The sequence below is a fragment of the Convolutriloba macropyga genome, chromosome 4, assembly GCF_964194025.1.
Source record: "Convolutriloba macropyga chromosome 4, txConMacr16.3, whole genome shotgun sequence".
Lineage (NCBI taxonomy): Eukaryota > Metazoa > Xenacoelomorpha > Acoela > Convolutidae > Convolutriloba > Convolutriloba macropyga.
The window spans coordinates 58,652,093-58,663,298 of record NC_134471.1 but is presented as its reverse complement, the minus strand read 5'-3'; positions in this window follow the sequence as shown (position 1 = coordinate 58,663,298).

Below are 11,206 nucleotides of genomic sequence, written 5' to 3'. Positions count from 1 at the left end.
ATCTAATCCGAAAATCTCTTACTGTAGGTATATTGGCCTCTTCATGGAGTTTTTTGACTCTGTACCAGCGGGGTTTCCTCATACAAAGTCTTAGTGCTCTATTTTGGGTCAGTTATATGTAGTTGATAATTGAATTAGATGGGTCAATCCAGCAGGCATTCGCATGGAAAAATAGACGTCAAACCCATGATTTATACAAGGTCAGTAAGCACTCTTCATCAATGTTGATCTGACTGAGCCGCCATTGTTGGTAAATTCTTTTGTTTGCTCTTGCCACCTAACTTTTGCAGTGTTGGTTCCACTTTAGATGTGGGGTAAGGTTTACGCCAAGAAATTTGATTGAATTTGCGCCTTCAATTCTTGTACCATTGATTAAAAGGTTTAAACTGGAAACTTTTTTTGTCGGATTTTTAAAAAAGCATAAAATTTGTTTTGCCTGAATTTATTCTTATATTCAGTTTTTCGCACCATTTGATCAATTTGTCTAGAGAATACTGAAGTTTATCTTAAAATATTCTACAGGAGCGCGACCTGTAGTAAAGGGCAAAATCATCAGCAAATTGAAAAAATTGTGCCGGTTTTTCAGGAATACCGCTGTCATATACCAAGAAGAGTATTGGTGCAATGACGCTGCCCTGAGGTACTCCACCTAGTGTTGAAAGTGTTCCAATTTTTGAGTTATTAATTTTCACGAAGATGCTTCTCTGAGAAAGAAAAGAGTTAACCCATTTTATCAGAGGTTTATGCACACCAATTTGTAGCAGTTTGTTTTGAAGTCCTAGTCTCCACACTGCATCAAAAGCTTTTTCAATATCTAGGCAGACAAATCCGACCGTTTGGGACCATTGAAATGCTTCTGTTACGTGCTGAGAAAATTTTAGCAAATTATCAGTTTTGCAACGGATCCTTCTATACGCACTTTGCATTTCACCGAAGACATCATTTTCTTCACAGTGCGCTACGACAAAATTCTTTACTGCGGTTTCACAAACTTTTGCAATGCAATTGGTTAGGCTGATTGGTCGGTAATTTTCTGCATCTTTTTTGTTTTTTTCGGCTTTGGTAACATTTTGACTTGTGACTCTTTCCATGTAGTTGGAACATAAGAATTGTTTATTGAGCTAGTAATCAGGAGACAAATATATGCTTTGAGGCATTTAGGTAACCTTTTCAGGTTGTTATAGATGATTTTATCTGGTCCTGGACTTGATCTTCTTGTTTTGTTCAAAATTTGTTCATAATCGTCTACTTTTATGATGCAGTAGTCATTTGGTTCAGTATTTTTGTATTGGAGAAAAATTTTTGTCTCGTTTTCGACTTTCTCGAAGTGCTCATTTAGTTCCAAGTTTTCGTATGTATGATCTTTCATTGTATTCTGTAGAAGAGTTTTGAAGATTTCGCCTTTCTCAATGTCTGTTTTCGCTCTGAGTTTTTTATATGAGACTTCAACACTTTGTTCAGTTTCATTTGTTTTTTTGAATCACCACATAAGGCTTTAACTGCTCTCCAAAAGCTTTTGCTTCCCTTATTTTGAGCACTTGCGATCAATTTTGATTGCTTGATTTTTTCCGATCGTTTCATGGACCTCTTTATTTCTCTTTGGAGGAAGTTTATTTCCTTTTTCAGGAATTTGTACTGTTCTCCGTTTGTTCTTTTCAGCTCTCTTCTTTTTTTCTTCTTTTGGCGGATAAGTTCAGTAGTTTCTTGTCCAAAGGGAAATCTTTTTTGTTGGATAAACAACTAGTGTAGCGAGAATTGAATGATCTTTACAAGTAATTCATTTAGTTGATCTAGTTCTACTGCTTTTGGATAGACTGGTGGATATAGCACAGAGTTTTTGTATTCTTGTCTGACAATCTGGTTGAATTTTTTGAAGTTGATTTTTGCCTTCAAATCGAATTTGCTCTGAGTCATTATATTCAGGGTAGTAATGGTTGAGCTGTGGTCACTACCAAAGTCATCGGAAACGTAAAATGTGTCGAAAGATTTGAAGACTGACCGATCGGCGAAATGTAGATCAAGCATATTTCGACATTCTCCTTGATATGATTGATATGTGTGATAACCGTTATTTAAAATCTTGAATTTTCCAATTTCAATAGTTTCGATTATTTTGTCACCATTTTCAATGTTATATGTGCAACTCAGCTCTTGATGTGGAGCGTTGAAATCGCCACAGATAAAAACGTTCTTCATTTCAGTTTCGAAAATTTCTGATAGATTCAAATCGCGACCTGATGAGTTGTAAAGTGCTATAACCCAAAGATGACCTACAACAGGTACTTCAAAGCATGCTTTTATTATTTCGAAAATTTTTCCTGGCTCGTTTCTATCAAACTATTCTGGTTTAACTTCTATTATTGTCGTTCCCTTTTTTGCTAAAATGATTGAGCCATGCGACTTACTTGCTCTCGTTTCCGTAGCTACGCAATAATCATCGGTTAGATTTTCTTTTTGCCAGCTCTTGACTTCATTCAGGCACACAATATCAATATTTTTTTCCTTCAAAAATACGAGAAGTTCTACTATTTTTGTTGGATAAACCTCGGCAGTTCCATTGCAATATTTTAATTTTATCCATGTTGGCTGAGTTGATGGCGATTTGTTGAAATTTGTTGCGTTGGAACATTCGTGAAATTGTTGTTTGCATTTTTGATGCTATCATGAACTTTTTGACCTTCTATTTTGTCACCTAATATTCTGCTCGCACTAATACTGACAACATTGATGATATCACTGTAAGACATTGTATTGAAGGCTGAACGGATTTTGCTGAGTACTTCAGCAACCAGAACACTTATGTTTATTGCTGAGACAGTTGAGTTTGTTTGTAACATTTCGGTTTGTCTTTTTGCCACTGCTGAGTCCTTGATATCTTGTTTTCTCTTTGTCGCTTCAACAACTGCGTTTTGATAGGAGGAGCGTCCTTTGTACACAGATGCGAGCTATCCGCCACAATTTGCACATTTGGCATTTTCTTTTGATTCGGCGCATTGTTTTACTGTGTGGTGGCCTGAGCATCGCAGGAAACGCTGCTCGTTTTTACACTCAATGGCGGAGTGCCCATTTTTCTGACACTTGAAGCATTGTTTAACATGTGGCGGCTCTTTGCTTGGTTCACATCTGTAGATTAGCCAACCAATCTTTACACCGTGCTTTTGTGCTGCTAAAACGCGCTTTGTTGAATCTGTTATTACTCTGATAAGCTTTGTAGGTTTGCCACTTTCGCGGCTTATAATCCTTGAAACTTTTACTACATTCATTCCGTTATTGCTCAAGAGTTCTTCTTTTATTTCAGTTTGTTGGATGCTGTGATGCACATTGACTATAACAAAGCTTGGTTTGGACTTGACTTTTGACTCGTCTTCACATTAGCGTTAGGGAATACTTGTTGCAGGTTTGTATTTGACATAAGACTATCTCTGGAGGCTTTGTTTTCCGGTTGGATAAAGAAGTTTGGCAAATCTCTAATTCTTTGTGTTTTCAATTCTGGGAATTTTGTCTTCATAGCTTGGGAAAATTGCACTTGACTTGGTCTCGGATTGATTGTTATAACTATTGGTCTAATTGTCTCTGATATCGAAGTCCTCTCGTTTTGGTTTCGGAAACGCTTACGATTGTTTTGAACTTGAATAAAATCTTGTTCATCCTGTGAAGTATCATCGGCGGTTGCTCTTGCTTCTGATAGGAGAGCGCTCAGTTGGCTCATTTTGGCCAGGGCCTCACTGAGGGCTATTGCTTAGCAGAACGACGAAGATAAGAATTTGAAACAGCTTTTATTGCGTAGAGACTAAGTGAAAAAAGCCAATTAAAAGTCAGGATTTTAAAAAGCAACTTTTAATGAAAAATCTCTTTTCATAAAAGACTCACTCCCAAAGGACGTTCCTACACAAAGTGGAGTACTTGCTTGTGGCTTTCCTATCACACATCATGCCTTTCCAAATTAAAATGCTCTCTAAGTATTGCTACTTTGTCAAGAATTACCGATAATGTAGTCACAGGCATCCACATTGTTTAGAAGTAAATAGAAATACCTAAGGCAACATCATGCAAAAAAATTGAGGAGAGGACCGATGATCTTGGTCATGCCTCTCACATGCTGTGGTATGTAATGCAGAAAAAAACAGGCCAGTTATCGCGGCGAAGCCACGAGGCGCACCCACCGGACTAAATTATCATCGCATATTGAGAGTTTGCATGTATTAATTATTTTTGTCGTCCATTTGATACAAATTTTAGGTGTCGTTCATTTGACACATCATCCATTTGAACAGCCCCGTCCCCAACAGATTATACCCATCATAATAGTACGTTTACTGAAAGCGGCAATAATACGTAAGACCCACAAATTTCTTTAATCATCATGACAGTGCACTTCCAGATTATTCTCATAAAATTTTCTAATTAGAATTTGTTGGCACACTTAAGGAGGTCTTACACGACTTAAAAATTTAATCAAGTCTGAACACGGTAAAAATCAAACTTATCAGATCCTTCAGAAAATTTTTGACTTATCGCATAGCGCCTGATCAGATCTAAGTTCGAAAACTTGATTGTTTAAGGATTGAAATAATTGTCTAGTTCATTTACTTTTGCCTAGGAGACCAGAAAAAAGTTTAAATCACAGAGTAAATTTTTAAGGTTACTTAGAAACTAAAAGGTTTCAGATTTAAATTCTAGCCTCCCATTGGTTACTTAAGATGTATTTTTACTCTAGCCTTAAGCCCCAATGTTTTTAAACACGTTGATTGGCCTAATTTCTACTTTTTTCACACATATACTTTGAAACTTTACATCAATTATCAGTAATAAGACAGCTGTCAAGCTAATGTTGTTGCTGCTGATTTTTTGGTTTTGTGTTGCTGTTGATTTTTGTCAATAATGTAGTAGTTTTTGTTAGACCCTTGAAAAACCCAGAGATGTCATTTGAAATGCCTCTCAATGAACTTTAACACAACTGGCGGCTGCTTTTCGCTCACTGTATCTGGTAAGAAACGATATAGCTTTGGAAGTAAGGCTGCATGTTTTCAAACCTTTTGTCCAAATTCACAATTTTTGTTCACAAATTTTCTGTCAGATAAGGTTTTGCCGAGATCTTACAAGCTCTGACGACTACGAGATGATATTTGAAAAGCTTAATTTAAATCTAATGAGAACAAATTAAATTTCACATACGCCTAAGTTTGAATTCTCATCTTGTAAGATCTTATGTAAGATAAGTTGCTACACAATATAAATTTGTGTAGGTTTCAATGATCATATTTGTTAAAAACATCAAAAACAGCTAGCTGTCTTCTCTTATACAACTGGTGAAACTTTTAGTCCCTGTGCTCGAAATTTTGGTTTACTTTTACCAATCCTAAATTCAATTAACAAAAAACTTGCGAGTTAGATTGTATCAGTTTCCAAACATATTGACAATGAATTTTTCAACAACTGCTTGTAAATTTCAAGCTTCCTCGTTGATAAAAATATGAAATGCACAACAATGTTGAAAAAGACAAAGCCATAATATTTTATGGGTAGCGGAAAACATTTTTTTGTTTCTCCGAAAAGTTGATTGAAAGATGTAAGCCAAGTTAGGTTAGGTAATAACAATTCTGTATAACTATTTATTTGGTTGATTACCCGTTTTGTTGGCTGCATATCTATTTTGTTTCGTAATAGTTACAACACCGCCGTCTTTCTGATAAACACAGAGTTCACAGTTTTTGTAGCTATATATAAGTATTGTTCGTGCTGTAAGCGTTGAACTTTGCCACTCTTTGTTTTTCAAGCATTATTTGCATCATCATTGCCAAATTATGATTTTGACATTATTTGATGAAAAAAACTGTTAGTGATATAAATTTGTGTGGGTCATCAAAATTAAAAGAGCATTAAAAACGGAGTACAGTTTTTATGCAACTGTCTCGTTTTATCATTTTATTATAAACTTTTAGCCTTATAAATGAAAAAGTTTACAGCGTTAGATTTTAAGATTTTTGAAAAGAAAATTTTGCAAAATTTTGAAAAAAGTTTAAAAAAATTTTAGAGCATCTATTATCCGATTACGCATTGATTGGCGGAATTTTTTTTATCAAATACTACCCAAAAATTGTTGTTTTCTTATCCTACACTTAATTTTGCCTATGATGTGTGATAGGAAAGCCACAAGCAATTACTCCACTTTGTGCAGGGACGTCCTTTGGGAGTGAGACTTTTATTAAAAAAGGATTTTTCACAAAAAGTTGCTTAAGGTTTTAAATCCCGTCTTTTTCTTTTAAGTACCGATTTTTCTATTACCTTTCTTCCATTTTCAGTCTCACCTTCAAAAGTCTTCAGCTCAAAAGTTTTTAGTTTTCGCTCAGTTTTATTCCTCATCTTTAAAAGTCTTAAGCTCACTTTAAGCGTTCCTGACACGATTTGCTCCACGTTCCCAGAACGGCGCTGACCGATATGCACTTCTCTCTGAGGCAAAAAACGACGAAACATCACAAGATGAACAAGACTTTGTTCAAGTCAGAAACAATCGCAGGCGAACCCGAAAATATCCAAAAAAAACTCTGAACCAATCAGACCAGTTATAATAACGATTAACCCAAGACCAACAAAAGTTTTTTTGCCCGTTCGATGAGAAATAGTTTCCCTCAGCCCAAAATTATTTGCATCAGAGAATTTCCAAACAACAATGACTTCTTTATCCAAACCGAAGACCAAAGTTCAAGAGAATGTCTGATGAACGCCTCAAATCCAAAATTTGTCTTTCCAAACACTTCTATTAACGCAAGAAACACTCTGCCAAAAGCCAAATTTAAACCCAGTTTTGTAATTGTAAACATTCATCATAGCATACAAGAAAACAAACGAAGGAAGAATTTCTCAACAATAATGCTACGAATGTTATCAAGGTGCTTCGGGTAAAAAGCAGGGCCACCGGAAAACCAACGAAACTGATTCGCGTGATAACCGATTGCTCAAGTCATGTAATAGCCGCAGTCCAAAATGGCGTTAAAATAGGCTGAGTGCTTCACCACTGCGAACCAAGTAAAGAACAACTTCATATTAAACAATGGATCAAATGTCAAAATGTGGTCATTCGGCAAGCGATTGTAAATACGAATTGAGATTTCTACGATGTGCAGGTAAACACACTGTAAAAAATTTCAATGAATGAAAAGAACAGGCAATTGCGCAAACTCTGATAGCTCACACGCAACAGTGTATAAAGACTGTCCCGCATATCAGAACGCCCTGACCGAAGCAAGTAAACCGAAACAAAAAACGAAATAATCAATCGCCAATTCAAGGAAAGATACTCAAAGCACACGGTCATTAACCACTAAAAAATTACCGTTCTAGTTGCTGAAGTTCTCATTAAAGTAAGAAACAGTTTCAATGCAATGTCCTCTAGCGATATTATCAGCGTCGTTGGCAACATTGCGTCCAGAGTATTTAACGAAAGAAAAGATGGACAAGAAATTCACGATAATATCTGGAAAACAAACCTGATGCAAACAGTTAACACAAACTTGATTCCGTCTACTAGCCAACAAATTATTTGAAATGGATCTTATTAAAATTTTACAGTGGAACTGTCGCGGCTTAGAAAATAAAAATCAATAATTGTTCTAGTTTAGGACGAAGGAAAACATTGACATTGATAGTTTGAATGAAGTCAAGAAATGGTAAAAACGTTTCTTGACAAGCAAAAACAAGCAGTTTTCGTGGATCTCTTATCGTTGCAAAGAAGGGCATAAAGAGGTCAGAACAAATATATCCAGAAAAACATTAACGAACAGGCATTAGCGATAATCGGTGTATACTCGGAAACCCCAATTATTGGAAACATGGATAATCAATGTTTACAATTTACCCAATCAAGACCTAAATTTTCCTAAAATATTTGACTGCAACATCCAGAACAAGTTCATCTGTGGAGATTTCAATTCTCCTCATCCTGAGCTGTCCATACAACATGCAACACCGAAAATCAAAACTGCTGAAAATAATTGATGACGGAATCTTCAAGCTACTGAACAACGGTTATCCAACTTATCAGTTCTATCAACATAAGAGCCGAAGCATGCTTGATTCACATTTCTGCAGTCTTTCAGTCTATAAATATTTTGACAATTTTCAAATATTAGAAGATTTTGGCAGTGACCACTCAGCAACACTTACCTCATTGAGGCTGCAAATTCAAACAGAATTCAATTTATAAGCGAAAGTCAATTGCAAGTTGTTCAAAAGGCATGCAAAAGACAATTACACAAATTTCTGCTTGAACCCTCCAAATTATTCAAACAAGGACAATCTGAACGAAACAAACCATAACCTCATCGAACTTATTCATAAATCAATTGAATAATACTACATAAATAGAACAAATCATCGAATTAGTCCAGAGACAATCAATCTAATGAAACAAAAGAAAAAGATCAGGAAGCAACTAAAAAATGCAAACGATGACACCTTCAATCGATTGAGATGGGAAATCAATTTTTTGCAAAGAGATCAGAAAGGCATTCAAACGTTTGATTGAAAGAAAGCTAATTGAAACAGCTAAACAAACAAGAATTAAGGGATTCTGGACTGCAATCAACACGATCACCAAAGATAAACAACAGTCAAGCGGATCACATTTACAAATAAAGTTTAAATATAAAACTGCTTTGACTGACCATGAAAAATGTGAAAATTTTAAAAGCCTACAGAGTGAGACAATGAAACAACAACAATATGAAAATGAAGATTTACAGAGGCATTTTCTCGATACAGAACTAAAACACAAAACTTCTATTAGAAACCGATCCAGCAGTAATAACTGAAGACATTTTTTTAAACGTTGAACAAATCAATAAAATTTTGAAACATACAATTAAGTTATTTCCCAAGGGGGACATAATAAGCTATCAAATACTGAAGGAGCTACCAAAATACAATAAAGCTTTCATATGCATAAATATTTCTTGCTCAATTAACAATTCTTACGTGCCATTCCTTTGGAAAGACTCACAAGTAACAATGCTTCCAAAACCTCAAAAAATCAGATAGAAAGCAGAAAATTACAGACCAAATATTCTCACCAATTTTATTGCAGAGGTCTATGAAACTTGTTAAAAATCTCATTCAAGACCACTGTGAAGCAAATAAGGTCCACAAAAAAGTGCTTTCAGAGCAAACAGATGCACAACCAATAATCTTTTTGTTTTGACTCAGCATATAAAGGAAGCATATCAGTGGTCAGAAATGGTGGGATTTGTCTGCCTCGATGTACAAAAATTTTTTTAATGCAGTCTGGAGATTATGGTTGATTGACAAATTAACAAAATCAGAATACAGAAGAAAATCATCAAATGGTCGAATTTTTTCCTCTCACGAAAAAACGTTTACGCAAAAATCAAACATACAAGAACCCAGAGAATCTTACTAGCAGCCGGAATTCCCCAGGATAGCGTTGTGGCGCCCATATTGTTCTTAATTTATGTCGCTAACATTCTAGAAGCTCCAGCAGAATTTTCTCAGTTTGCAGATGACTTTGCATTATTTTACAGGTCAAAGTCCAGTCAGTTAACACAGAGCAAACTCCAAGCTTCACTTAACGTACTCATGAAGTGGTGTTATAGGCTGAAAAAATAAAAAAATCCCGCGAAAACAAAGTTCATGCTATTCAAAAACTCTTCGAAAAAACAAAAAAGTCTCAGCCTGAACATCAACGGAAAACAAATTGAAGAAGCAAAAACCCAAGTTTTGAGGAAAAAACTTTGAGGCCACACCTAAACTGGAATAAACATTGTAAAGACATCACAACCTTAGCAAACAAACGAATCTCCCTGCTGTGGCGTCTAAGCAACCTCAATGTTGAGCAGGAAAGATTACTTCTGCTGTACAAGTCCTGAATCTGAACATTATTTCTATATGAAAACGTTTGCTGGCCAACCAATCGCAAAAAATTGTCTCTATCATGAAAAACCTTAAAAAATAAACAAGAAACATTCAGATACTGCTTGCAAAACACTCAACAGGCGCGTACAAAAGAACATAATTGAGTCAATTCTACGTCTAATAAAAAAGAAAAGGCAATGCCCAAAGAACAATTGCAAGAGCAACTTGGATTTTCTGATTTTGTAACTACCTGACCATCAAGCTTCTTATTCTTTTACTGATTTAAAAACAGCGGGCACCTGATTTAAGAGTTTCTCAATTACGTATAAGAAATCCAATTCAACTTTCAATTCAATTCAATTTGAGAAAAATTCATTAACCGCGAACAACGAACAAGAATTGAACCGTAAAGGCAATTCTGTAGCCAAAACGTGTTTATTTTGACGCAACATGTCAATATACAAAAGGTAAAAAACACAGCGGGAGTTCAATCCCCCTCCCGTCTCGAGTAAACAGGCATAGCTAATTGATTCCCATCCCTTCTTCTAATTATAGCTTAATTCAATTTTTTTCTCGTTTTCTTACTTTTTTCTCTCCGAGACAAAACCTACCTTCCTACCAAACAATGACCAATAACAACTGCAAACGTGTCTCGCCTGAAGCACACAAGGACATGTAATCGTAATCAGGAAAAGCCAGTAAAAACACTCCAGGGTGTTTAAAACGGCTTCGTACCCCAGTAACAGTGTACAGTTTAGAGCAAATGTCACAAATTCAATCTTAAACTCAAAACTCTGTAAACTGCTATTGTAATAAACTTGATTGTTAATGGTTGTACATGAATTTCTCCCTTCTCCGGTCATTGTTGCTTTCTTATCCTACACGACTGAAAATTGTAAATTCATCAAATTATTACCAGTGAAAGTTCTGAATTCTAAATTACATACAGTTATAATGGTCGTAAACAAAATGACCTTAAAATTTAATTCCCGCCACAACACAAGAATGACAAACCAAAACTGAAATTCGAAATTAATTGCAACATATAGAGGTTAATCTATTTTTTTCGAGACCACTGCCATAGTCAAATTGGGACGGTTATCTGCTCAGATCTTGCAAGATTTCTTGTTATAATCTCCATCAGATATCCATTGCAATCGTGTCATTCAGTAGATAACCGTTTTTTGCAAGACTCATACGAGATCTTAGCAGAATACTGTTATTCGCAAGAATCTTGCAAAATCTTAGCAGATAACCATCCCAGTTCGTCTGGGGAGGGTTATGCCAACAATGTTTCATGATCTGATACCACATCCTGTAGTTGTTTATAGAGATCGAG